Source organism: Natator depressus, chromosome 2, assembly GCF_965152275.1.
Source record: "Natator depressus isolate rNatDep1 chromosome 2, rNatDep2.hap1, whole genome shotgun sequence".
NCBI lineage: Eukaryota > Metazoa > Chordata > Testudines > Cheloniidae > Natator > Natator depressus.
In genome coordinates, this window is record NC_134235.1 from 223,437,788 (window position 1) to 223,465,570 (window position 27,783).

A 27,783-nucleotide genomic window follows, 5' to 3' on the forward strand; every position below is an offset into this window, starting at 1 on the left:
CATTTTGGTCAGGTGCCAGCGAGGTTACCTTTAGCTTCGTAACCCTTTACAGGTGAGAGGAGTTTTCCTCTGGCCAGGAGGGATTTTAAAGGGGTTTACCCTTCCCTTTACATTTATGACAAGCCCCTAGTGACTTCTTGTGTGACTTTGGGCACAGTCACTTAGGGTCAGCTTGTGCACTGCCTATGACCAACAGTGAGCAGTTACTCACCCAAGTTTTCTCACTGAAGTCAACAGGACTTCACCACTGAGATTAAGGAGTTCAATGTGGTCTTTAATCACTCTGTGGCTCAGTGCCCCATCTGTAAAATAGGGACAACAATACTTAAATAGATTTACTGTATGTGAGTATACTATAGAAATGGGGGCCATATAACTACCTCTCTAGCAAGAGATATCTTGTAAAGAAAACCTGTCCATGAATAATACACACTAATGTCCAACAACTGCTGAAAATCATCCATTTCTTTCTGTCAGTTTATTTGCAGTGGAAATGAATTAATGAAGGTTTATGGTTAAATGGGGAATATGATTTAAAATGTTTGGTAAGTAATATTATCATTACAATTTTCTGCAGGCATTTGGACCTCCGTTGTCACCCACTCACGTTGGCATCATTTCATATGTGGAAACTTTTGCCATTTAAGCTAGTTAGTAACATCCCCCAATTTCTCAGTAACTTTTAATTTGTCATCAGTTAACATTCACAATTCATCTGTTTGTACATTTTTTAAACTTTTCTTTAATTTATGGGAAAATGTAGTGCTTCTGAAGACAGTGCTGGCCAGAATCATTCACAGAATAAGAAGATACAGCACTTCGCAAATTTCACCATGATGCTTTCTCCATGAATCTTAATCCTGATCTGTAACATCATAGCTTTTCAGTTTGGGGCTTTTTAATTGTCAATCATGCCGAAATATAAGCCACATGCAGCCCTTTATGTGAGGTAGAACTCCCATTGAAATCAGTAGAAGGTATGCGTTGATTGGAGGTAATTACAGCATGATCCTAATGTGGTGGTGATTCATTGAGTCCACTACTTAGTGGTTTACATGTACAAAATATCATACAGATGTTACCTAATTACCTCTCGCAGCACCCCTCTGGGATCATAACATAAGCATTATGATCCCCACCCGACTGATGTGTGGTGAGGTTATTTGTTTCAAGGACACATGACAAGCTAGGGTCAGAGCTAGGCTTAGAACTCAAGAAAGCCTGACTCCCATCCTTGTGGTCAGTCTTGTAGATCATGCTGCCTCTCCCTATGAGTTATAAGGAGAACATCGGGACTGGATTTTCAAAATTACTCAGCATCCCAAAGTTCCAGTCTCGACACCTGGATAAGTGATGAGTGATGTTAACATTTAAAATGTGAAATAAAATGCTCATCTATGGAGAACAAGCTCCGTAACTGAATGGGCACAGAGAAGAGAGATTTCTCAGTGAAGTGTTCCCCTTGCTAACACCTTGTCTATCTGTGAAATGTAAATTACACTAACATATGAAGAGAAGTCTAGGTTATCTGAAGGGCTAAACACATTCACAAGAGGGAGAGGGGGAAAGTCTGTATTTGCCAGTTTACCCACCACGCTGCTATGGACTCTCTTTAAACTAGTCTGGGTCTGATTTCTCCCTTCCAGTCACTGCCTACGTGTTACCTGGCTTCTTCCTCTCTCTGGACCAGCTCTCTGTTCTTGTCTGTGTTCTACTTCTAGGCACAGTGTGTGTGTCTGGGTCTCAGGTATGTGATGTACCCCACTGCTTCTAGACACAGCTTGTGACCCATTAGTTAACTGCTCTGCCTGACTGTGCTGCATTAACACTTCCCTCAGTTGGTCTTTGAGGTTCTTATAATTAATATACTTTCTTTACACAGCTCCCAGAGCAGCTGCTTCTTTAAGGTCTCATCTCTCATCTTGTCTGCTAGCATGTCTCCTTCTTTTCATCTCAACAAGAAAAATAAAGAAACCAATTAGCAGATCTCCCTGGTTTCCCCCCGTCCTCATGTTTCTTTCTCTGATTGTCTGGATTTGGGGTTCACTGCAGCCTGTGTCACCTGCTACCCCTAAATGGTACCTGTGGTCTCCTGTTCCTCTCATCCCAACTTGTTAACACACTTTCCTCTCATGCAACTTACTGACCACAGCAAGTATCTTCATAGAATCATAGAATATCAGGGTTGGAAGGGATCTCAGCAGGTCATCTAGTCCAACCCCCTGCTCAAAGCAGGACCAATCCCCAACTAAATCATCTCAGCCAGGGCTTTGTCAAGCCTAACCTTAGAAACCTCTAAGGAAGGAGATTCCATCACCTCCCTAGGTAACCCATTCCAGTGCTTCACCACCCTCGTAGGGAAAAAGATTTTCCTAATATCCAACCTAAACCTCCCCCACTGCAACTGGAGACCATTACTCCTTGTTCTGTCATCTGCTACCACTGAGAACAGTTTAGAGCCATCCTCTTTGGAACCCCCTTTCAGGTAGTTGAAAGCAGCTATCAAATCTCCCCTCATTCTTCTCTTCCGCAGACTAAATAATCCCACTTCCCTCAGCCTCTCCTCATAAGTTATGTGCTCCAGCCCCCTAATCATTTTTGTTGTCCTCCACTAGACTCTTTCCAATTTTCCCACATCCTTCTTGTAGTGAGGGGCCCAAAACTGGACACAGTACTCCAGATGAGGCCTCACCAATGCCGAATAGAGGGGAATGATCACGTCCTTCGATCTGCTGGCAATGCTCCTACTTATACAGCCCAAAATTTAGCCTTCTTGGCAACAAGGGCACACTGTTGACTCATATCTGGCTTCTCGTCCACTGTAACCCCTAGGTCCTTTTCTGCAGAAATGCTGCCTAGCCACTCGGTCCCTAGTCTTAGAGATGCATTTTCCATATGCTTCTGAGCGAGTGCTCCAAGAATGGTTTTGCCCATTTTGCCAATCAGCATCAGTCAAGAGCTTTATTTTTCTTGTCTCCAAGAACAAACTATAGTAAATATCCCAAGGAGGCCAAGGCCTCAGACCAAAAATATCTTAATCAAAATAAAACATATCTAGGTCTAAGACTCCATCCAACCTCCCCTAGGTTGGCCTAACCCTTAATTACAGGAGAAATAAGTCACAGAATGTGGGCACATCTGTAGAGAGCCTGTCTTCATTTTCAGATTCTTGCAGCATCTCTCTCTCTCTCTCTCTCTCCCTCCCTCCCTTTCTCTGACTTCCCACCACTTCTGCCACTGGTTCAGGTCCACCAGCAGGGGGAGCTCTAGCACAGACAAAATGTGGCCACCCTTGTTTCAAGGGCCCTATCATACAGGCCTGCTCTTAGCAGGGTTAGATAGCAAAGTGCTTAAAACACTGGTGGCCATGGAAGTTGTGTTTACAGTTCAGCTCACACCATTCCTACTCCCAGTGCTACCTCTGTGACAAAGGATGGGAAATTTTAGAGGAAAAAAGTTTAGTATAGACACAGGCTCAGCAGACCGGAATACCAGAGCAATTCCTCACAATGTCAAGGCCCTCTGAGGTGTCTGGAGCCCTGCCAATTGCACTCCGCAGTGTTCGGCATGAACAACACTTATTACCAAATGACTTCTGAACCTGTCTACATTAGATCCTCTTTCCACTGCTGTGATGGGGTTCCCAGGGTGCAACCTGGATTGTGGGACTGCTGTGCTCTCTGTCCCACCAACCTGGGGTGTCCCTCTCACACTGTGATGCTGTTAACAGGTTACAGGGACTGCACTTACACAGACTCCACAGACAGGGACACACTCAACTGAGTTACATGAATGCTTCTCCCAGTCACTCTTGAACCAACAATAGAGCGGCTCCAGCCAATTCCCCCCAGCTCCACTGCCTTGCACCCAAGAACTGTACCGTCTTGCCCTGGTCAGAAACCTGACCAGTGTAAGTTCATTGCCCAGTCCGCCCCTCCCTCTATGTGGTGAGGACACACACTAGCCTTTGTAAACTGAGCTGAGATTTCCCAAGCACTTCAACCAAAGCACACTGTTTTTGGTAAAATATAAAACAGATTTATTAACTACAGAAGGATAGATTTTAAGTAATTAGAAGTGGTAGGCACAAAAGGTCAGAGATAGTTACCAAGTGAACAGTCTAAATCTTAAACCTTATTACACTAGGCAGTATTTGGACCAAGCAGTTTCTCTCACCCCACAGGATGTTGCAGGAAGATTACAGTTCTTAATACACAAGCTTCCCCTTTAAGCCTGGGACCAGTCTCCTCAGTTCAAGTCTTTGTCTTCCCAGCATTCTTGTTGCTTCCAGCATAGGTGGGGGAGGAGAAAGGCCAAGTGATGATGTCACTTCCCCTCTTTTATAGTTTCTTCCAGCTTGCTGGAAAGATCTATGCTTGTGACATGAGGGCCTGCCCCCATTGGTCAAGCATTCCCCATTGTCTATGTGCTCTCTCTGAGAAGTCTTCTGGGATGGCTGTTGGGAAAGTGGATTCCCTTTAATGGGCCATCAGCCCATCTGGCTACTCCATTGTTGTACTGAAAGGCTGGTTGTGGGTGTTCCCAACCTCACGACATATTTCCGTTACACACACATAGCAAAACTTCATAACTTCACATACAGCGATAGCACATACAATCCAACAGAATATTAATGTTCAGTAGGTTAATACTTTTAAAATGATACCTCAGAAGGCATACTTTGTACAAAACATATCAAAATCATATCACAATGGTGAATATGGGGGTGCCAGGGTGCTACTCTGAGGTACAGTGTGCCACAATTGCATGTTCCAGTTTCACTCAGAACTACAGTGTTTCCCAAGTCAGGGCTGGAGGAGAGGAGCACGCAGACAAACCCATAGTTCCTCTCCAGGGTCTCAGCTTTCATTTAAAATTTAAAAAAAAGTAAGGCTCCACATGTTATGACTGCAAAGAAAACCTTCCAACTGTGACCTATGCATAGCCAATGCAGGGGTGTCTACCTGAGTTTACCAAGAGCCTGAAACAATAGCTCTGAGGTGTGGATGGTGCCATCCATTTCAATGGCTGCTAACTCTGATGCCAGTGATGGTACTTTAAATGTCAACATAATGAACCATTTCACTTCTCATCACAGCATGTAAGAAAGAAAAGGAAAGCACACCCCAGCATTACCTGACATAGGGGCCTGGAGTGTGCAGGATGTGTGCATTAAGGCCTTTAACCCTACATGACCAGCTTGTAGAAGGAGGGGGTTGCAGCTGTTTCATTTTACTAAAGGGGCAGTATGACAGCGCCCATCTCCAGAGTGTCCACTGTGACCCAGACCCCTGTCACAGAGTCCTCTCTCACATAGGTGTGCTTTAGGGCTCCAGCTAAGGCACACTTGGGTCCTACCTCTTCGCGGTATTTAAACTCCAAAAATAGAACAATGCCAAGAACTCCAAACTGGGTAATCCAAGGAGTCTTCACTAGGACCCCACCCTTCTACTTCAAGCAGCCAGTCTTTTAGCTGGTCTGCCTGAGTCCAATCATCCCATCTACCAGGAGGCTCAGCCAGGCAGCATGCTGTCTCAGACTCTGGGCTAGAACAAGGCTTCTCTCTCCAACGGAGAAGAGGAGCTCTGTTCTCCTTCCTGGTCAGCCCCTAACTGAGCTGGGCCTGCTCCTTTTAACTCCACTCTCCACTCCTGACATCTGCTGTAGGTGTAGCATAGTGGGGGTCAGTTGGGTCCCCAGACCCTCATTAACCCCCTCCTTACCAGGGTGGGCCTGTATGCCCCATCACAGGTAGCTTTCAAAAGTTTGGGAAATACTACAGAACTGAATGGACCTCTACCTTCCTGAGTCAGTAGTTCTGTTCCCATCTCGTGTCCTCTAACACAGTTTAATGCAAAAGTTCCTTTGAACATTTTGCAGAAACATTACCTGCTTTGCCCCCCAAATGACTTCTTCCCTGCTGGAACAGTCCATTTAGATGTAAATAGCCCAGGGTGAAGTGTGAATCTTGCAGACTCGCTTAACCCTCCCCAATCCCTGGGTGTGTCTGTGTTCCCTGGCTCAGTTGTTAATGTTGCAAAAGTATGTCATCTCCTCCTGTTTGATTTCAAATATTTCTTGACTGGGTGTATGCAGGCACTGATAGTCATTGCACAGTGATTAGAATAGTTTTTCTCTTACATTGTAGTTTTCCTTTAAGGATTGTTCTACATAACAATAAGATAGGACAAACTTTCTGATAGGACTTGATTCTTGTATCCTCTCCTGGCACAGAACTCTCACTGTTCATAATGTTATGCATTCTTCCAGATGATTTTTTTCCTTGGATTATTTAAAGAAAACAATTTTTCTGAAGTCTATGGAAACAAGGTTACAAGTGTTTTGATGGAAATTATTATTGAGCTCAGCTGAGCAACTAGTCAAATTTCGGAGCCCTGAGAGTTATTCCAGCTGGAAGAAAAAATGAAAGATGGAGTCTGGTACGTCTGATGCAGTCTTGTTTTTACAAAGAATTCATAAAGTCCTGTTTCCCTAAACACAGGAGGTGCCAAACAACAAGAGACAGTATCCTCGCTTACAGCCTCAAAAACTCTTTCGGCCAGCATCTCCCAAAATCTCTCTCTCTAGGTTTTTCCAGGGTTGTGCTCCCAGCTGCTTATTCAGGCTCTGTCGGTCTATCTCTGTCTTGCTTCTCCACTCACCCACACACACCCCTACTCAAAGACAAAACCCTGTGAAGCCCTCTGCCCACATGGTCAAAATTACTGGGTGGCCAAGTATACACTCTTTATCTTAGGTGGGGCGGCTTAGCTGTCCCTGACAGCTATCTTACATGAAGGATAGAGGTCACAACAGTTTAGATGAGGTTTCACCCAACCCACACCATTAGTTTATTAACAGTTAATGTTTTGAAAATTATTTGCTCTAATAAATATAAGATCTCACAAGGGGGAAATGAATATCTGAGCCATGAAAAAGGAGGATGCAATAGGGAAACTTTGACTACCTTTTAGTATTAACTTATTTTCTTGTATTACAATTAGGGCTGTCGATTAATCGCAGTTAACTCATGCAATTAACTCAAAAAAATTAATTGCGATTTAAAAAATGAATCGTGATTAATCGCCATTTTAATCATACTATTAAACAATAGAATATATTGAATAATAGAACAATACCAATTGAAATTTATTAAATATTTTGGATTTTCTACATTTTCTCATATATTGTATTCTGTGTTATAATTGAAATCAAAGTGTATATTATTTTTATTATAAATATTTGCACTGTAAACATGACAAACAAAATAAATCATATTTTTCAATTCACCTCATACAAGTACTATAGTGCAATCTCTTTGTGGTGAAAGTGCAACTTACAAATGTAGATTTTTTTTTGTTACATAACTACACTCAAAAACAAAACAATGTAAAACTTCAGAGCCACAAGTCCACTTAGTCCTACTTCTTGTTCAGCCAATTGCTAAGACAAACAAGTTTGTTTACATTTACAGGAGATAATGCTGCCCTCTTCTTCTTTACAATGTTACCAGTGAGAACAGGCACTTTTGTAGCGGGCATTGCAAGGTATTTATGTGCCAGATATACTAAACATTCATACGCCCCTTTATACTTTGGCCACCATTCCATGCTGATGATGCTCATTAAAAAAAATGTGTTAATTAAATTTGTGACTGAATCCTTTGGGAGAGAATTGTATGTCCCCTGCTGTTTTACCTGCATTCTGCCATATATTTTATGTTATAGCAATCTCGGATGATGACCCAGCACATGTTGTTCATTTTAAGAACACTTTCACTGCAGATTTGACAAAACGCAGAGAAGGTACCAATGTGAGATTTCTAAAGACAGCTACAGCACTCGACCCAAGATTTAAGAATCTGAAGTGCCTTACAAAATCTGAGAGGGACGAGGTGTGGAGCATGCTTTCAGAAGTCTTAAAAGAGCAACACTCCGATGCAGAAACTAAAGAACTCAAACCACCAAAAAAGAAAATCAACCTTCTGCTGGTGGCATCTGACTCAGATAATGAAAATGAACATGCGTCGGTCCACACTGCTTTGGATCGTTCTTGAGCAGAACCTGTCATCAGCATGGACACATGTCCTCTGGAATGGTGATTGAAGCATGACGGGACGTATGAATCTTTAGCGCATCTAGCACGTAAATATCTTGCAACACCGGCTACAACAGTGCAATGAGAATGCCTGTTCTCACTTTCAGGTGACATTGTGAACAATCAAAAATAAATATAAAGTGAGCACTGTACACTTTGTATTCTGTGTTGTAATTGAAATCAATATATTTGAAAATGTAGAAAACATCCAAAATATTTAAATAAATGGTATTCTATTATTGTTTAACAGTCCAATTAATTGTGCGATTAATCATGATTAATTTTTAATCACTCAATTAATCACAATTAATTTTTTTAATAGCTTGACAGCCCTAATTACAATGGGACTTGGAGGCCCTGGTTGAGATCAGAGCCCCAGTGTGCTATGCACTGTATATACACATAGCAAGAGACAGTCCCTGCCCCAAAGATCTTACAATCTAAATAGACTAGACAGACAAAAGGTAAGAGAAAGGACGTGTTATTATTACCCCAGTTTTAGCAGTGGAAAACAGAGGCACCAAGAAATTAAATGATTTACCCATGGTCACATAGGAAATCTTTGATAGAGTTGGGGACAGAACTCAGCTATCCTGATTCCCAGTTCATTGTCTTAACCCCAAAACCATTGCTCTTCATCTGAGCCAGTGTAATTAGGGAGTGACAAATCTTTCACACTGCCTGGCATTATCTCCTTGGGAAACCCTTGTGGCTCAATGTCACTGTCAAAGTAGATAATGTGCCTATACATGTCATCCACCAGATATCATGACAGCACCTGAAAATGACAAAATAACCCAATTGTGGAAGAGTAACTGCCAAGCACTTTCAGCAGCACACAAACTAAAGGGAAAATAAACCTCAGTCCATCAGAAAAAACTCTTTAGTTAAAAAGCAAGGATTTCTTCTACATAGAAGCAGGTCCACTAGTAGGGAGGGAACTACAGACATATACAGCTCTAAAGATACAAATACAATTAGGTCTGACTCCATATAGTAGCCGGGCTCACTGGTTTGTTTCTGTAGTATTACAGCTGGTTTTTTAAATATATATTCTTATTAATAGGTTCTCTCTCTTTACAAGACTCCTGAATTTTTAACAAATACATTTCAGCAATTTTGTCCCACTAGACAAGAAATACTCTGTTCTCATATAGTTTCTAACAAATTATATCAGTCAGTTGGCTGAAAAAAATTTCTGTGCCTTTTCAATTATTCATTTTTCTGAGACGTTATTTAGTAGCAATGGAATTGTGAGCAGTGCTTTACAATAGGTATTGTCAGACACCAGCAGAGACCTTGTGCAGGGACTTTACAGTCTAAAGGCACATATGGGTACAGTATAAAACTATATGGACAGATATAATGGCAAACTCAGGGGTTTTGGTCACTGTCGTTCAAATATTTAGTGGACTAAGTGGGATTGCAGGAGTTTTGGAAGGGGAGAGAATGTTGGCTACATCCTGACCAAAGCATTGTGCTAAGTACATGACAACCCTTCCTTTCCACATTTTAAAATGAATTCAGTGGGTGTGAAAAGTGTTAGTGGTTGTTGGCTTCCACTGGGGTTGATCTGCTGATCCATATGCTATGGATGACAAGGACAGTGACAGTTCAGGATCTTGCCTATTGCTGCACTGATTGGCCTCAGTCCTGATCTTGAAGAGTAATCTATGAGGATGAGAGAGCAATTCAGTATGCATGCCCACGTAGGGCTCGATTCCATGAAGTACTGAGCATCTTCAACTCCCATTGAAGTCAACAGAAGTTGAGGGCGCTCAGTACTTTGCAGATTCAAGGCCTTAATCCTTGGTCTCTTTGCTGAGATTGCTAGTAAGGGTGATGGCTAAAATGGGAATCCTTTGCCAGTAGGAACTGGAGTGAAACCACCAACCCACTTCTCCCAGCCATCAGATAGTAATGACTTGGAATCATTGCTTACTTGAGTCACGTTCAAACCGTCGATCTAGAGGGGAAAGGTTGTGTATCCCATTGAAAGAACAGCAAACCCTGAATTAACCAGTCTCCTGTGTGAGACTTTCTTTGTTTTTATAGTCAGCACTTTCAGTAGCTCTGCGATATGAAACTTCTTCAATTCAGTCTCTAAGTGTGGGAGGGTGTGAATGTTTCCAGCTCCTGGTAATGAATATTCTGGCACAGCCTGACATAGCAGGCACAGGGTAGTTGGCAATATTCTGAAAAACTGACTACAAATGGTTTATTACTGGACCCTCAAAGCAATATTACTGAGATTCCCTTTGTTTCCTACAGGAGAGTGTCACAGAGTGTGGTGACACTGGGTATCATTCAACCTCAGGACAAGAATAGCAAGGCTGTCATGAAAAGTCACTGAAAGTAATCTGTGCTTCCTTTCCTTTTAAAAGGTAATTAGCTTACTTTAACAAGAAGGCCTTTCTAGGTGTTCCTTTATCAATCCCAAATGGCCAGTGTGGTTGGTTACCTGGGTCAGGCACAGCTGAAGATTTAAAGATTTAAAGATTTGTTTGTATTATGCAGTATTGCTTAACAACAGAAAAGGCTCACAGATTATTTTAAAACTGGCTGCCTGTGGCTGGCTCCTGGAGGGCCTGGCGAGCAGTAGTGGGTATAACCTGCAGCTCTTCTCCAGAGTGAAACTTGGTTCTTCTGGATTCACCACGTGCACGAACTCACTAGCCATGTCCCAACACACCCATTTACCTCCTTTTTATACTTGAACAACTAGAAAGCTAATCCAAAATAGAAACCTGTCTGCACCCCCAGAATGGACATAGAATGTCCCTGGCTGGACTCTCCTCTGACTAGTGCATTAATGCACCAACATTTCAGCATTTCTGCTTCACCAGGGCATCACCTGGGCATGGATGCCACTTCAGGATTTGGTCCCAAGTAAATCATCACTTGTGTATACTTGCACTCTGCTGTGTTGCACTGTAATTAGCCTTGTAGCACATAAATTGTGTATTTACTCTGCAGCATTTTTTCTCCTAATATGCTGTGAATTTTTATAAGTAGACAGGAGGAAATAGCAAAATACTACCCAATGAAGAAGGATGCGGCAATAATTTACTATGGGTGGCTTAATTAAGTTATGAAAAGCACATTTTTCTAACTAATATAGTACATGCTAAAACTGAATGGATATAGATGTTAATTGTCTTCTCCATTACAAAGATGGAGCTAATGCTAGGGATTTGAGACAAATAGTACTTAACCTCCTGAACCTTAGATGAAGAGAGAGATGAATGGTTGCTTTTGATCATTCTAGTCTTTTCATGCTCTGAATCAATAAGTACCCTTTGTAGCTTTGAGTCATGATTCTAATTAGTCCGCCTCTTGGGCCTGGTTTACAAAGAAAAATATAAATCAACGCACATTTGTAAATTCCAACAAGTATTCTGGGCCAAAGCTATTTCAATAAAATAATTAAAATGCAATCAGCCTGTTAACTTGCTCTCCTCTCAGCCAAAATATATATAGTTTCAAATGCCAACCCACATTGGAAATGGAAAGGAAAATAGGTATTGACTATGTTATAGCTACAATAAACAGGGGATATAAAATAAATCAGCCTTAATAGAATCAGTTAAAGCTTCACTTTTCTTTGTTAATATAAAAACATTGCAGATATAAAAACTAATTAGGGATTCTGATGATTATGGAGACCCGTGTGTAATCCAGAAAACATTCACTAAAACTCACAACTACTCACACAAGGAGGTAAAAGTCAAAACACAGCATGCAAACTGCAGTCTACTGAATGGAAAATAAGGCAAGGATTTTAAAGGATCCATGTATGGGCCTGAATTTTGCAAGGACCGAACCCAGGGGAGACTCCTGCTCCTTGTGGAACATCTTGTAGGATCAGGACCTTCAAGAGAGGTTGGCCCAAAATCAATGTGATGCAAATATCTCCTTCCTTTCTTAATATTCGGCGAACAATCAAAAACAGCCTCTAAAATTCCACTTGCCATTATCTGCACCCCCAGTTATCTGTAGACACAATTATCTGCACCCCCAGTTATCTGCTTCAAACAGAAGGACAGATTCTGATTTCATTTACACTGCTGTAAAGCTGAATAACTCCATTGATGTGAGGGGAGTTACTCCTGATTTATACTGCTATAAAGGTGATCAGAACCTGGCCTCAGACTTAGAAACCTAAACTATCCAACTGATCCTGAAAATCAGTGGCTTAAATATCTACATTTGGTTTGGGGCAGATCCTTTGAGCTTACTCAAGTTATATAGCACATACTGCTCACAACAGCTAATGTTATATGACCAAGTAGCAGCTGTGGTCAGGAAGGTTTCTACCACTTATGCTTGGCTAGAAGATTGCAGCCCCCCTTTTTTTTTTTTTTTGGCTGCATATCATACTACTGTCATCCATACATTTGTCACTTCAAGATTAAACTGCTGCAATGTACTCTACATGGTGCCATCTTAAATCTATTTAAAATCTGGAAGTGGTACTGAAGACAGCTGCCTACCTGGTGAACAGAGGGAGCACATGACACCAGTACTCCACAATCTGCATTGATTGCTGGCTGACTTTTGGGTAGAATGTACAGTGTTCGTTCTAGCCTACAAAGCCGTAAGTAGCCTGTGACCTTCCTGCTTGACAGGCTGTCTCTCTCCCCGTGCTATATTGCCACAGCTGGGGTCAGCAGAGGTGCTCAACCTGAAGTCCCGTAGGTAGAATTGAGAGAGGGCTGCTATCAGTGCCTTGTGCAGCAGGACCCTCTTAACTTCAAAATTCCCTCCTCCTTCTCATGCAAAATAACTCAAATCTGCTAACAAACAAGACACGCTGCAAGGCTCATCTGGTTTTCTGGAGGCATTGGAGATGGTGGAGATACAAAGGGATAATATCTGCAGTGAAATGGGCTTGGCTTGCTATTCATGACGTAATTACAGTTGGATTTTGTTGAGGGATGGGACTGACTGAGGCCTGTATAATTCTGCGTGTTGTTTTAGTGGAAGGTCACCCAGAACTTCTGGGAGGGCACCTTTTAGCTATTTTAGAAATCTACATAAAGAAATACTGCTGTCCAAGAGTTCATGCAGGTGGCTTTAGATCCAGTGGTGGAAGGCTGTGGTTTTGGTGCCAGGGGTCCTGGCTCAGGCCTTGCTGACAACTGTATTGTTGGGGTGTATGTGGCTACATTTTGTTACAGTAGCCTGGAGGCTGATGGGAAGGGTTAAAAGAGTGGCTGCGTGGGAAAGAGAGGGTGGTGATGATGGCTTTGGAAAGTAGCACTCCACACCAGGAGGCTGCATTAAACCCCAAGGTGGGAGCTTTTCTGTTAGCTGTCCATTTATATTCTATTCTGTTTACATAGGTTTTTTACTGCTTTTATCACTGTGGTACTGGAGCACCTTTCAGTAGTACATTAAGCCATGTGACTACACGTCTGTCACATGTGGTCTCTCTCATTCTCTCCCCAGAGGGAGACGCAGGTGCAGAGGAGTGGCTTAGTTTGGTAGGGTGTGGTTGTGACATTCCCCATGGTATAATCTGGACTGTTGAACAGCAGTGTCCCCTTAGGAATTCAACGTGGGATGGCTCTTACACTACTTTGCTGGTGAACAATCACCTCTCCAGTTCTCCTCACACAGTCATCAGCATGTAAATTCACTCCCAGCTAAATGCATAAAAACTCTGACCAGTCATTCATGAATTACATACAGGGCAACACCCTCAAATTCTTAGTCTTAGACTTTCCCCCAGAAATGTGCATCTTGTACTGTCCGGCACAATACTGGACAACGCAATCTCATAGAAAGTTCATCATTACATCAAAGGAAAATGATAACGCACCAGCCTTGTTATCCCAAATAGAGTTTCCCACACACTTTTATCCAAACACACACTGGATAAGATAAAACAATAAGATAAGTTTATTAACTACAGAAAGATAGATCTTAAGTGATTACAAATGCTAATGCATAAAAGTCACGACTGGTTACAAAAAAATAAAAAGATAAAAACACAAGCTAATTCCTAAACTTTAACAAGCTAATAGGATTTAAAGCAAGTATCTTTCTCTCACCACAAGCTGTAATAGTTCACAGGCTGCATTTCTTTTCAGCCAGGGACCCTTCTCGCAGTTCAGAGTCATTCAGGTGTTTGTTGATGTCTTGAGCAGATAGATGGGAAGAGGAGAGGTGAGGTGGAGGTCACTGTCTCTCTGTCTCCCTTTCCTATACCACCCTCCCCCCTTTGAGGATTACCCCCCACTGGGGTGTATGCGACACACAGTCCCTTGTGGATGTGAGGGTTAAAACATTCTTGTGATGCAATGAAATTTCTTGTTTACCCTTTCCCATTGCTGAAGAATGACTGATTAAGCTGATGATCGCTATTTAACCCCTATTTGGGATGCTAGTGTGTCTTTGTCTCCGAAAAACTGGTTTGGACCTGCTTTTCTTAACCTTGGAGCATGTTATAACAATGATACGTAGTAGAATCTAATAACTTCTCACACAATGTTGATACACACATTTTACCAGGACAGCAATATTCAGCAGATTATGAGTTTTCAAATGATATCTCACAAGGCATACTTTGTATAAAATTTATCATAATCTTGTAAAAGTGATGACCAGAATAGTATAGACCGTTACAGTAGTCTATCATGTAATATACACCTGTTATGTGTTTATATTAGAAAAGGCAAGGTCAAAGAAATGTGTCTTGCACTTGGAGTGGAAAGTGACCAGGTTTATGATGGTTGTTAGGTCCTAGGAGAGTTCATTTCACAGTTTGGGGCAGGGGTGGGCAATCTATGGCCTGGGGGCTGTACCCAGCCCTTCAGACGTTTTAATCCAGCCCTCAAACTCCCACCAGTGAGTGGGGTCCAGGGCTTGCCCCACTCCAGTGCTCCAGCCAGAGAGCAGGGTCGGGTGCTTGCCCCGCTCTGCGTGGCTACTGGAGGCAGCGGCATGTCCCCCCTCTGACACCTAAGCATTGGGGCAGCTAGGGGGCTCTGCACGCTGCCCCTGCCCCAAGCACTGCCCCTGCAGTTCTCATTGGCCAGGAACCGCGGCCAATGGGAGCTGCAAGGGTGATGCCTGCAGATGGGGCACCATGCAGAACCCCCTAGCTGCCCCAATGCTTAGGCGCCTTCATGTAGGAGCCGGAGGCAGAACATGCCTCTGCTTCCAGGAGCGGCTTGAGGTAAGCACTGCCTGGAGCCTGCACCCCTGACTCCACCGCACCCCAACCCCCGACCCAGCCCTGATCCCCCTCCCACCCTCCGAACTCCGCGGTCCCAGCCCGGAGCACCCTCCTGCATCTCCAGCCCCTCATCCCCAGCCCCACCCCAGAGCCCGCAACCCCAGCCGGAGCCCTCACTCCCTCCCGCACCCCAACCCCCAATTTCATGAGCGTTATCGGCCCACCATACAATTTCCAAACCCAGATGTGGCCCTCAGGCCAAAAAGTTTGCCCATCCCTGGTCTGGGCTCATTCCCAGAGAAAGTTCTGTCTCCTGCACAAATGAGCTTTACTCTTATTGTTAAGTGTTCCATTGTGCCAGAGGAGCTTAGATTATTCATTTATTTTACTTTCTTATATTACCTAATAGGCTTTTTCCACCTTGAATTTTTTTTATTTATTTATTTTTTGATTCTCTAACCAACCACTTAATCTGGCTGCTGAAAACAATTCCCTGTAGCATATTAAGGGCCAGGGGATAGCAATGGGTCTCCAGTTCCAGGAGTCTGTGCTTTGCTCGTAAGTGTTCAAATACCATGGAGATAGGCAAGGAAAAAGAAGCTTGATAGACAGAAATGGTACCTTTACCATAGAGTTAATGTTCACATCTTCTTTAGGGAAGGACTAATTTTACTATTCCTCTTTTTATTCTGAATTAGCAAAAACACACCGAGAATAAGTGGAATACAAATTACCTCTGTTTTCAATTCTGTAGCCTTACTGCACCTCATAAATAGGCAAATTGGAGATGAGTCCCATTCATGGGCTAAAAGGGAGTGTACTCTATTGCCTCATGCCTAATTGAATTTTAAATGTGGGCTGCTCCCTCAACGGAGTGAAGCCCGCTTGTAAGAATTACTGATGTAGGGCTCATTCCTGCAGCCTACTGAGCACATACTGGTAGAAGACACTTTAGGGGATTTGGCCTAAAGGAATGCGAAGGTTATAGAAACGTTTGTGTGTCTTATATCATTTGCACACCTCACCAGGATAACTGTACGTGTTTTGTGTTTTGTTTTTTTTAAAAAACTAGGATCTGATCTTAAGAAATGGCTTCTAATTTTTCTGCTGCAATTTACTGAAAATACAAATGCTGGTATTTGTCTAATGATCTGATTGTGTGCACATATCATATACTGAGGTATTTAATTACTCATTTGCATCCACAATTAAATTCCATCTGCAAAATTGGAGCTTGGCAATGTTAAAAAATAAAATAGAAATGCAAACTCCCTTTTTATTGGTAGCAGCAGGAAAGGACCAAAGGATCAGCCAAGAAGAACCCACTGCTACCCTATTTTCTGTGGGTGGTGAAGAGATTCATATAAAAAGCCTGAACTCAGGATGCATCAACTACTGGTTTAAAGTAAACACACATCACAGTGCAAAACTGAAAAGAGAATAAATTACTTATAAGAATAAAATAGGTTAGCAAATGTTTTATTCTTATTTGTTTTGTATTGTATATTCCTACTTACCCAAAAGGAATGGAGAGGTTAGGCCTAATCACTGAAACTAATAATGGTATTCATTTTACACATTGGTGAAAAATTAGCGATTCAAATGAACATAAAATATTAGCTCCATGCAAAAATACTGGATTTTTCCCTGAGAAAGGACCACATTCTGCTTTATATATAATAAAATTATAATATATAATTAATATATTCTGCTTATTCTCTCTGTGCTGGCTGTAGACTATAGGACAGTGCATTGACTGTGCACTTAAATTACAAATTCAAAAAAACAGAGGCACACTTGTAGGTGCAAAAGTATCCATACAAATACACACATAGAGTTGCACATGCACTTTTCTGTCATTGAAGCCAGCTGCACATGCAACTGCCAACAAATACGGGTGTCCAACTATCTATGTCTTTTTCACTTGATTCCCAGGCCTCCTAAAGGTAACTGCAAATTACTTAGATTTTCTGCAATGGCAAAATTGTATAATTTAAACAAATACATTTTGAAGCTGTAGCAATTAAAAAGCTGATTTAGTAGTAAACCGATATTTGGAAATATAAACATTAAGGATAAACATTTTCAAAAGCACTTAAGTGACTTAGGAAACTAAGTACTATTTAGAAAAGTGACAAGTGTATAAGTCACGTTTGAAAAATGGTATTTAGGCTTCAAAACCACTTAGGCATTTTTGAAAATTTTTCCTTAAGTCTTATTGAAAGTTAATGGGACCTAGCTCTGTCCCTGTGAATCTAGAAAATCTCTGAAGCAACAATATCCGTATTGCCAGGTACACTACGTTTTGATGAAAATAGGCTTCAGCCTGCCCAGCACTTGCACAGAGTGGTGCAAAGCAAAGTGAGATGAAAGGGAGGTGCTTAGATACTAAATTAATGGGGCCCATGTAAATACTTAGACAGCTTGATCCTACATTAATGAACATGTCACTAAACAGCTACCAAATTACTTCTGCCACACAGCAGGAGTAATAGCCGTGCTGACAGTGCATCTTGATTGCATTTGAGCCCCTGTATACTCAGACATGACCATAACCCTGCTGCTGTTCTCAGTCCTGAGCTCTTTACTATAAGAGAGTGGATGGCAAAGAGCTTAAGATTTATTTCCATGTTTATATGCCTAGTGCTGACCCTTGTTCTCACATGTAGCCTCTGCTCACGCTGCCACCTGAGTGCAATGAACCTGAACTCGCTGCTGCATATCACACAAAGCGGCCCTGAAGGAGGAAGGCCAATGTCAGTTTCTGTAAGAGGGTCCAATTCTGTAACTGGTAAAGAGCCACATATATTTCTCTTGTGTTTAAGATTTCCCCCATTCCCATAAGTCTAAACTTCCACCATCTCTTTTAGGGCTTCAAACAAAACTGGAGCATACCAAACAACAAAAGCTAAAGTCTTTTGCAAATTCAATTTTTGAACAGCTTTTTAGATTAGGTGGGGGAAGCTCTTTTGATGCTTTGAACTAATTAAAAGGCCTGGTGTGGAAATATCAAAATGGAAGAAGTTTAGCAGAAAATGGGGAGAAATGGCCAGATCTCCCTATTATCACTTGCTGCACATCTCACAAGACAGCTGATTCCCAGCTCTGTATGGGTTCCAGCATTCAGTGATTTATTGGGTAATTCAGCATTTGCCAGTATGTCTTGTGCTAATTAAATGCATCGCACTCTATTCAGAAATGTCACAATTGATTTGTCTTCTGCAAGCACTGACTTTATTTCAATCTTCTAAAAAAGATTTTATGAGCCTCAGATAACTTATCCTGGCACATTCATCTCCCAGGGCAGCTTCTGTATCTGAGGACAGTATGAGAAGAAACCAACAGTGACCATTCAATACAAATGTCTTTTTTTGGACAGTTTATTTATTTGCTATATGCTGTATACCCAGGAGTTGGTAGTCTATATGGTGAAATTACAAGCACCTCTGTTAACCAATAAAAACATTTGAACATAACCAAAGTTAATATGCAATATTGGCTGGTTTTATTGGTTGATAGACTGAGTCTAAAAACCTGTGGACTGAGAATGCTGTAATCTGTTACAAGATGTTTATTTACTAGTGGATTTGTGACTGAATCCAGCTATTAACAAAATTGTAGCCAGAGGAAAGCAGCATAAAATAGCTCAATCTAAACATAAGATGCCAGAGCATGCTTAGTATTTATACCCAGTGTGTAACAACAGGAGGTCACAGACTGAATGATAATCTGTCATTTTAATTCAGAGTTCGCCGCACCCCCCCCCCATGCTTTTTATGTAGAGCTGGATGCTGAGTCTGAATTGCAGTATTACTAGTCAATCATGGAAAAAATAGTTAGTTACAGTTATAGTGTGTGGCCAAAAAAAATTGCTTAGTTCTGAGAAAATAAAATTCCGGACACAAAATAACCGTCAGGGCTTAATCTGAATTGAAAATCTATGACACAGGAGAAGAAAAATTACCTCGCGTGGGACACAGGAAGAGAACCATTATTGACTGTGAGGCAGCGACACATTACTCAAAGAAATGGGAGAAGGGGAGATAGCGTGAACATTTTAAGAATATTTTACTAGAAAATAGTAATTTTCTATGAATGTTGCTTGCATATAGGATCCCTTCCTATTTAACCTTTCTGCAGCTGCACCTTTTCTAAAATGGATTATGTCATGTAAGGGAAACTTGCTGCATTAATGAGAAACTTATCAGAATCGGCTGGAATCAACTAATGATAAACATCAGTTTTCATTTTTGTCACATTAGCAAGTGAATTTTGTGTGCATGAACATGCAGTGAGTGAGCACGTAAGGGGGCTGGTTGCAGGGGCAGGAGCCTGTGTCTGTACTGTGCACAGCTTCCGCCAATCCACTTTGTCCCTTGTTTACATCACCTCACCCATTCCAGTCCCAGGAGTCTCCCAAGGAGAGATTTCAACTGTGACACGTGTCTGCAACATGGACAAACGTTGAGTAGGATATGACCACCAAACTCTGGTCACTGGCTATGGCTGATCACAGATACACTGTCATGGTTTCCTATGGCTCACATAACAAAACTGTCTGTGAGTCAGGTATTATTCTCCAGTGGGACAAAGATCTCAGTTAAACACTCGGTTTTGGTGGTGATGAGACACACAACCCGTCAAGATATAAAATGAGGGACTCTGCCCATTGGTTAGTATCTGGCTATCTGTTGGCAAAGAAAGCGGCCACTGTCTTGTAATTTTATCATGTGAATGATATCCATAATATAACAAATTAATGTATCATTGCAAGAAAAGTAGGGTAAACCACACCACTAGTAAACCCACCTTTTCAGCAACCATCTTTTATTCTTGATTTTCATGTCAACTAATAAAATAGTTTCCATGCACTGACAGCTGTCATTTTGCTGTTATAAGGATGATTTGTTTTTGTAATGAAGGGTAAATATTTGTCTGCAGAAGTGTCGTGAAAATTAACTATTTGGCTCAGGTTTATAGGATTTCACTATTTTATTGCAAAAAGTTGTGTTTGTTCTCAGAAACAGCAAGCTTTTGCTCAGAATCAGATTTGCAAATACTTGTGAACACAGAATTTTTCACAGGTGAGTACTGGAAAATGAAACTTGGTAGCTTGGCAAAGCCTTAGAGCTGGTATTTTCCTTCCATTCTCAGGAACTCGCTTAAAGCCCTGGTCATGAAAAGAATCCTGTCCCACAAAGAATCTTAACTGACCTGACACTTCCAAACTAAAATGATGGTGTCGGTGCATATTTAAACAAGAAAACTGTTGTCCATTTGAGAGGATTATATTTACCCAGCAAATCTCAGCACTGATGCAGCATCTGGTTTTCCATTACGTCTTGCTTTTTGCTGTATCAGCCGAGAAGCAAAACACCTTTAAATGATTAGTCATAGATCACACAAGGAGTCAGAAGCTCAGCAGGAGTAAAGCCTCCAGGTACTCCCTGCTCCTTTGCCAAATCCCGAAATCACACATCTTTCACACTTAGGCTATGACGTATTTTAAATCTGAATATGTATCAGCAAGGGCCAGTTTTCCAGAGATGGCCTCTAACATTTATGTCTGCACCTGTTATTGTTTGCAAAAGGGCTTTCACACTCAGAAATTGGGTAACTGCAACACAAGAGGTACTGAAGTGGGCAATTACTTGATTTATAGCGCAAATCGTAGAATATTAAGGTTGGAAAAGACCTCAGGAGGTCATCTAGTCCAATCCCTGCTCAAAGCAGGACCAACACCAACTGAATCATCCCACCCAGGGCTTTGTCAAGCCGGGCCTTTAAAACCTCTAAGGATGGAGATTCCACCATCTCCCTAGGTAACCCATTCCAGTGCTTCACCACCCTCCTAGTGAAATAGTGTTTCCTAATATCCAGCCGAGACCTCCCCCACTGCAACTTGAAACCATTGCTTCTTGTTGCACACACAGTACTGGAGGTCATGTTTTAACATGCGCTCCCCCCCCCACGCGCCCCGTATCCATAGATGGGCAGTGGGCAATAATGTCATTTCCTGCTACTATATCACACATGCCAGCCTTTTATTACTGAAATAGTGTTGGCAGGTGTTGGCGTGTGTCAAGGTTCCTCCCGCACTCTGAACTCTAGGGTACAGATGAGGGGACCTGCATGAAAACCCCCCTAAGCTTATTTTTACCAGCTTAGATTAAAACTTCCCCAAGGTACAAACTATTTTACCTTTTGTCCCTGGACTTTATTGCTGCCACCACCAAGCGTCTAACAAATATAACCGGGAAAGAGCCCACTTGGAAACGTCTTTCCCCCCAAAATCCCCCCAAGTCCTACACCCCTTTCCTGGGGAAGGCTTGATAAAAATCCTCACCAATTTGCATAGGTGAACACAGACCCAAACCCTTGGATCTTAAGAACAATGAAAAAGCAATTAGGTTCTTAAAAGAAGAATTTTAATTACTGAAAAAGTAAAAGAATCAGCTCTGTAAAATCAGGATGGTAAATACCTTACAGGGTAATCAGATTCAAAACATAGAGAATCCCTCTAGGCAAAACGTTAAGTTACAAAAAGACACACAAACAGGAATATACATTCCATTCAGCACAACTTATTTTATCAGCCATTTAAACAAAACAGAATCTAACGCATATCTAACTAGATTGCTGATTAACCCTTTACAGGAATTCTGACCTGCATTCCTTCTCTGGTCCCAGCAAAAAAAAACACAGTCAGAGAGAACCCTTTGTTTCCCCCTCCCCTCCAGCTTTGAAAGTATCTGCCACTTTGGGGAGCTTTATTTGCCACACAGGCTGGTGAGTTGGTTCACTAGTTTAAAATATGGTTTAAAACTAATTCACCAAAGTTATCATGGAGATATAGCAGTATCTCATTTCAAAGGGGAGGAACTCAGGTTGAAACAAAGGAATATTAGGTTTGTTCATACAACCCCACTTCCAGACCAGCTATTCTTCTGGGATTGTTGCTACCAATGCAGTTAAGCCTTTTGCTAAAGTCTTGTTGACTGGTGATGCTCATCACAGAACAGCATTTTCGTGGCCTTCTCAAGACACAAACCAGCCATGCCAGATCTTGTTTGGAAGGGATTTATTTTCGTGCCTTTAAGTCTTCTTTCCCCAGCCCTCCCCCCCGAATGAAAACTTTAGCCCAAGTCCTGAACTCAGATCCATGAGAACAGACTCTTGGTTTCAGAAATGGGGCCTGAGTGCTCTTCCTCACCAAGAAGCAGAGCTTTCCTCAGGGGGTAAGGAGATTCAATAGCAACAGACACTGAAATCAAAGAGGGACAGAGTATTCCAGTAGGGTTGTTCTGCCCTCATTTGTACGTGGCCCTTTCTCGAGTGAAGAGAAGGATCTGGTATGTGAGCAGGGTATTCACTGGCAAGCAGCCAAATGCAGAGACCAAAGAGGAACTCAGCATCCATAGAGGTGAATCTGTGTCCTTGTCTGATGGCTTTTTATCACCTGTTTGCTTAGTGGTGCTGTTGCAGGATCCCACACTCAACCAGGCCTTCATCCAGTCTGTTCTCCACCCACAAAGCAACTGTGTTCCTGCCAAGGAGCCTCTCTCACCAAATGAGTCAGCACCCTTCTTTTGCCCCATATAAAAGGATGTATTTGCACAAGTCCCCCAAAGGAAATTCTTTGTCTCTCTGTTCTTCCAATGGGATCTTGGAAAGTGTGGGAGGAGAGTATTCTTCCTCTCATTCAGTATGAGAGCCAAAGATCTAAGAATTCTCCTCCACTGGATTTCTCAGGAGGACTGAATTTTCCTACATTTAAAAAACCTTATGCCACAAACCCTCACAAGAGGAAAAAAAAACAATTAATTGATACGGGAATCATTTGTTACATGAGGAAAAACCTGCTACATCTTCCTTTTCCTGCCAGCCCTTCAGAGCATGACAGAATCTAGTCAGTCATTAGATGCCAAGGATTCAGTGAAAAATGTACTGTATATACATATAAACAAACTACTTATTTCTAGCAGAAAGCCAGGAATCGTGCATGGCAGAATCCAGAATAAGTATTAGTCAGTGGCTGCATCTGCTGAAAGTTTGGCTCTTCCCCTAGATTCTGTCATTTCACCTAAGGCCGTGCTGCACAGGAAAAGTGAGGTGGTGTTTAGTAGTATCAAGCTCACTGGCCTGTCTGACAGGTAATGTGTTTACTCTACACACATGTCCAGGAGAGCTAAGGAATGGACTGCAGACATTCAAGCAGCACATGTGCCATATTCTCTAAAAACATGAGAATAGTTAATGCTTCTTTGCTAAAGATTGCTTTACTTAAATTGCCTGTTAAAACCACAAGTGCTTCAGCCAGGCCCATCTAGCTTCCTGCTTACACTATGGGGTGGAGGTAACTTACTCTCAAAAGTAAGGTGGTAGCTCTCCCTTTGAAAGGGCCCTGACTATTTGGAGACTTGCTGGATTCAGCTTCAAAAGGCATCCAGGAAAATAAGACCTTTCATCTGCTACTTCTTGAACCAATTGATTCAGACTATCAAGCCCCTTAGACCCATTATTTCACTCTATGGTCCCTGAGCAAGTACGATATTCAAAACCAGAATTCCACCCTTGTTTCTTTCATAGAATAGGACAGAAATCCAAGCCCTTAAATCAACACAACTACTCACCATACTAAGTATCTGCAGGATTGCACCCCTAGACAAAAAGGCAGCCATTGTAATTGATAGATGAGGCAATTACTATGAGAAGCTCTACCTGAAAAGTACGTCAGAGAAGCTAAATGCCAAAGACACCCTGCAGTCAAGTGGCAACCAAGTCACAGACTATCAATCTTCTTACCAGCTAATTGTTTTCTGTGATTTTGTTCTAGCTCCACTCAAGGTCAGCATGAAAGAGGTTCATTTTATTCAGAGAGATGAAGGACGGATAAAGGCAAGTTGGGGTGTGATCGGGCAAACCTGTTCATGAGGCTGCTAGTATGCAGGGCCGGCTCTAGGTTTTTTGCCGCCCCAAGCAAAAAATTTGCAGCCCCAAGCTCTGAGAGCGCAACTGCCCAAGCAAAAAAAAAAAAAAAGGATGGCTGGAATGCCACCCCTGGAATTGTGCTGCCCCGAGCATGTACCTGCTTTGCTGGTGCCTAGAGCCAGTCCTGCTAGTATGGGTAAATGCTGTCAGGCCCTCACTCCATATTCTTTTGGCTACAGAGTTTTTTAAGAGGAAGGTGGCCCTGCATGATGTGAAAATTCCCATTTGTGGTTGCCTGCCACCTGCCTGAGAGAAGACTGAAAGAAAATTAACCCCTGCAGTCTGTGCAATTGGAATAGATTCAGAGAACTCATTGGCAAGAAAGACATTTGTTTTTCTCTGAAGCTTATTGTGCCTACTCTGGCAGGGAGTGCTGTGGTAACCAGGAGTGCAAAAAAGATGGTCAGATGTTGCCTACTAATTAAAAAAAGAAGACGCTTTCTGCAGGAAGTAGAGAGAAATGAGTCAAAAAGGGAATTAAGAGGAAGCATAAGAAAACAGATCACACAAACAAACGAGAAAAACACTGATGTTAGGAAGGAAGGGGGAAAAACAAACAAGGGGGGAAATGACATCAAAAAATACATCAACCCCCAAAAAAGGGAAATATCTGAGAATGTATGTGGTCGCTTAATACAAGCAGAGGCGTGAAACAGTCTCTTGGTAACATAGTTTCAAGATAAAGCTATTCTATTTGGGGTAGATGCTCACAGGTATAAATCAGCAGAGCTCAACTAAATTAACATCAGCTGAGGATCTGGCCCAAGGATTTCAAAATTCTGTGCATTTAAGGCTGCCAATTGTACATTAGCTTAGGTAAAACTCTTTTTAGAGGAACGTGGCAAACAAATAGCCATAACAAAGCACAACAAAGCAACAGCGTCTGCTCGCAGTGTGGTTGGAGAAGTGCAATGGAGACCAGAACTTACCCCAAAGTCCATTTTTAAAAAAAAATGGGAAGAAAACTGCTTGATTCCAGAATTTAGTCAACTTCATGCCTGTATCAAGATCAGTGGAACTGGAGTAAGAGTGTCCATGTTCCCTGGAAGGACTGCTATTGAGGGGACACCTGTAGAATAGGGAATGTGGGGAGTTAAATTAAGCTGAAAGCAACTCAACCACATGGTCAGAGCAACACATAGGGTTTAATAAAGATCCACTTGTTCAATTTAACTTGCATTCAGCTTTACTCTTTTCAAATGAAACTGTGGCTGCTGGTTTGGCTCATTGTACTATGTAGCTGTGCCAGATAATCAAATCTGCTCCTTGAGTGTATAACTAAAGGCATGTTTTCCAATTTTTTATTCATTCGCATGTCTCTTCTCTGAACCTTTTCTAATTTATCAACATCCTTCTTGAAATGTTGACACCAGAACTGGACATAGTATTCCACTAGCAGTCTCACCAGTTACTGGTACTTGACAGTCCCCTGTTTATACATCCAAGGATCACATTAGCTCTTTTGGCCACAGCATCATACTAGGAATTCATATTCAGCTGATTATTCTGGGAAGCAGTGAATCTGAAAAAGATTTGGGTGTGATGGTGGATAGCGTTCTCTATTACATTTTTCATTCCTAGATGTATAACTTTACATATGGCTGCATTAAAACACATATTGGTTGCCTGCCCCCAACTTACCAAGTGATCTGGATAGCTCTGAATCAGTGACCTGCCTGCTTCATTATTTACCACTCCCACAGGTTGTGTGTCATCTGCAAACTTTATCAGTGATGAATTTATGTTTTCTTCTACATCACTAATAAAAATGTTAAACAGTTTAAGGCCAAGGTCCCCACTAGAAACATGCCCACTCAGTATGATTCCCTCTTTAAAATTACATTTTGAGACCTGTCAGCTAGTTTTTAACCCATTAATGTGTGCCATGTTAATTTTGTGTCGTTGTAGTTTCTTAATCAAAATGTCATGCAGTACAAAGTCTAACGCCTTCGAGAAGTCTAAATATATTATTACAGCATTATTACGTTTATCAAACAATCTTGTAATCTCTTCAGAAAGAAGCTATCAAGTTAGTTGGACAAACTCTGTCTTCCATAAACCCATGTTGATTGTCATTAATTATGTTATCCTCCTTTATTTCTGTATTAATCAAGTCCTGTATCAGCCATTCCACTAGCTTGCCCAGTATCAATGTCAGGTTGACAGCCTATCATAAGCTGGGTCATCCCTGACACAGTTCAGGGCAACTCCACCAATATTGCCCTTCTTGTTCCAGCAAGGGCACCCACTCTAGGCTCCGAGCTCCTCAACCATCACCTCTCTTGGATGGAGATAGGCATCTCTCTCCCTCCTGACCAGGGTATTTCCAGGCTGCACAGTCCCCTGACAACACTGTGATAACTACAGTAAAAGACAGCCTGCCTAAGGAGGCCTGCTTCACTTCCCTCCTCGGAGATTGTACACAGTACAATTGCCACAGTTAAGTTACCACACAGCTCTTTCTAAGTGAACACATTTATTCTTAAGGTAAAAGCATTACAGAGAAAACATATTAAAAACTACATAAAAGAGCCTACACGCATGCCAATAAGATTACCAGAGATCACCCCTAATTCCAACAAGGGCTCTGGCTGGTGATTAGTCCTTCAAACCCCACGCAGAGGTTTTTCCTGTGATCACAAGTTCATCACAGACCCATAGACTTTAAGGTCAGAAGGGACTACTGTGATCATCTAGTATGACCTCCTGCACATTGCAGGCCACAGAAGCTCACCCACCCACTCCTGTAATAGACCCTAACCTCTGGCTGAGTTACTGAAGTCCTCAAATCATGGGTTAAAGAATTCCAGTTACAGAGACTCTAGTATCTTAAACTCTGTTTAAACTAGTTTAAACTAGTGTAAACTAGTTTAAATCTGCAGGTGACCTGTGCCCCATGCTGCAGAAGAAGGCAAAAAAAACCCAGTCTGACCCAGGGGAAAATTCCAACCCCCAAAACAATGATCAGTTAGACCCTGAGTATGTGGGCAAGATCCACCAGGCAAATACCTGGGAAAGAATTTTCTGTAGTAACTCAAAGCCCTCCGCATCTAGTATCCCATCTCCAGCTGTTGGGGATTTTTGCTACTGGCAGTTGTCGATGGGCCACTTGCCATTATAGGCAGTCCTGTCATACCATCCCCTCCATAAACTTATCAAGCTCAAACTTGAAGCCAGTTAGGTTTTTTTGCCCCCACTGCTCCTCTTGGAAGGCTTTTCCAGAACTTCACTCCTCTGATGGTTAGAAACCTTCACCTAATTTTGAGCCTAAACATCTTGATGGCCAGTTTATATTCATTTGTTCTTGTATCCACATTGGCGCTTAACTTAAATAACTCCTCCCCCTCCCTGGTATCTATACCTCTGATGTATTTATATAGAGCAATCATATCTCCCCTCAGCCTTCGTTTGGTTAGGCTAAACAAGACAAGATCTTTGAGTCTCCTCTCGTAAGGTAGGTTTTCTATTCCTCGGGTCATCCTAATAGCCCTTCTCTGCACGTCTGAATTCAT

The 27,783-nt window shown here is 42.0% G+C and overlaps 1 long non-coding RNA gene across 2 annotated transcripts in view; it reads right to left on the minus strand.

Moving 5' to 3' along the window:
- Window positions 1–27,783, minus strand: part of LOC141981754 (uncharacterized) — an 83,979-nt gene that overhangs the window by 30,424 nt on the left and 25,772 nt on the right. The window contains exons 3-4 of one of the 2 annotated variants that reach the window (XR_012637900.1): window positions 25,201–25,340; window positions 212–302 (exon numbers count right to left, since the gene is read on the minus strand). The exons of the other annotated variant lie outside the window; for it this stretch is intronic. This is a non-coding gene — a long non-coding RNA (uncharacterized LOC141981754). The remainder of the gene's footprint in view (window positions 1–211; window positions 303–25,200; window positions 25,341–27,783) is intronic. 2 annotated transcript variants of the gene reach the window in all.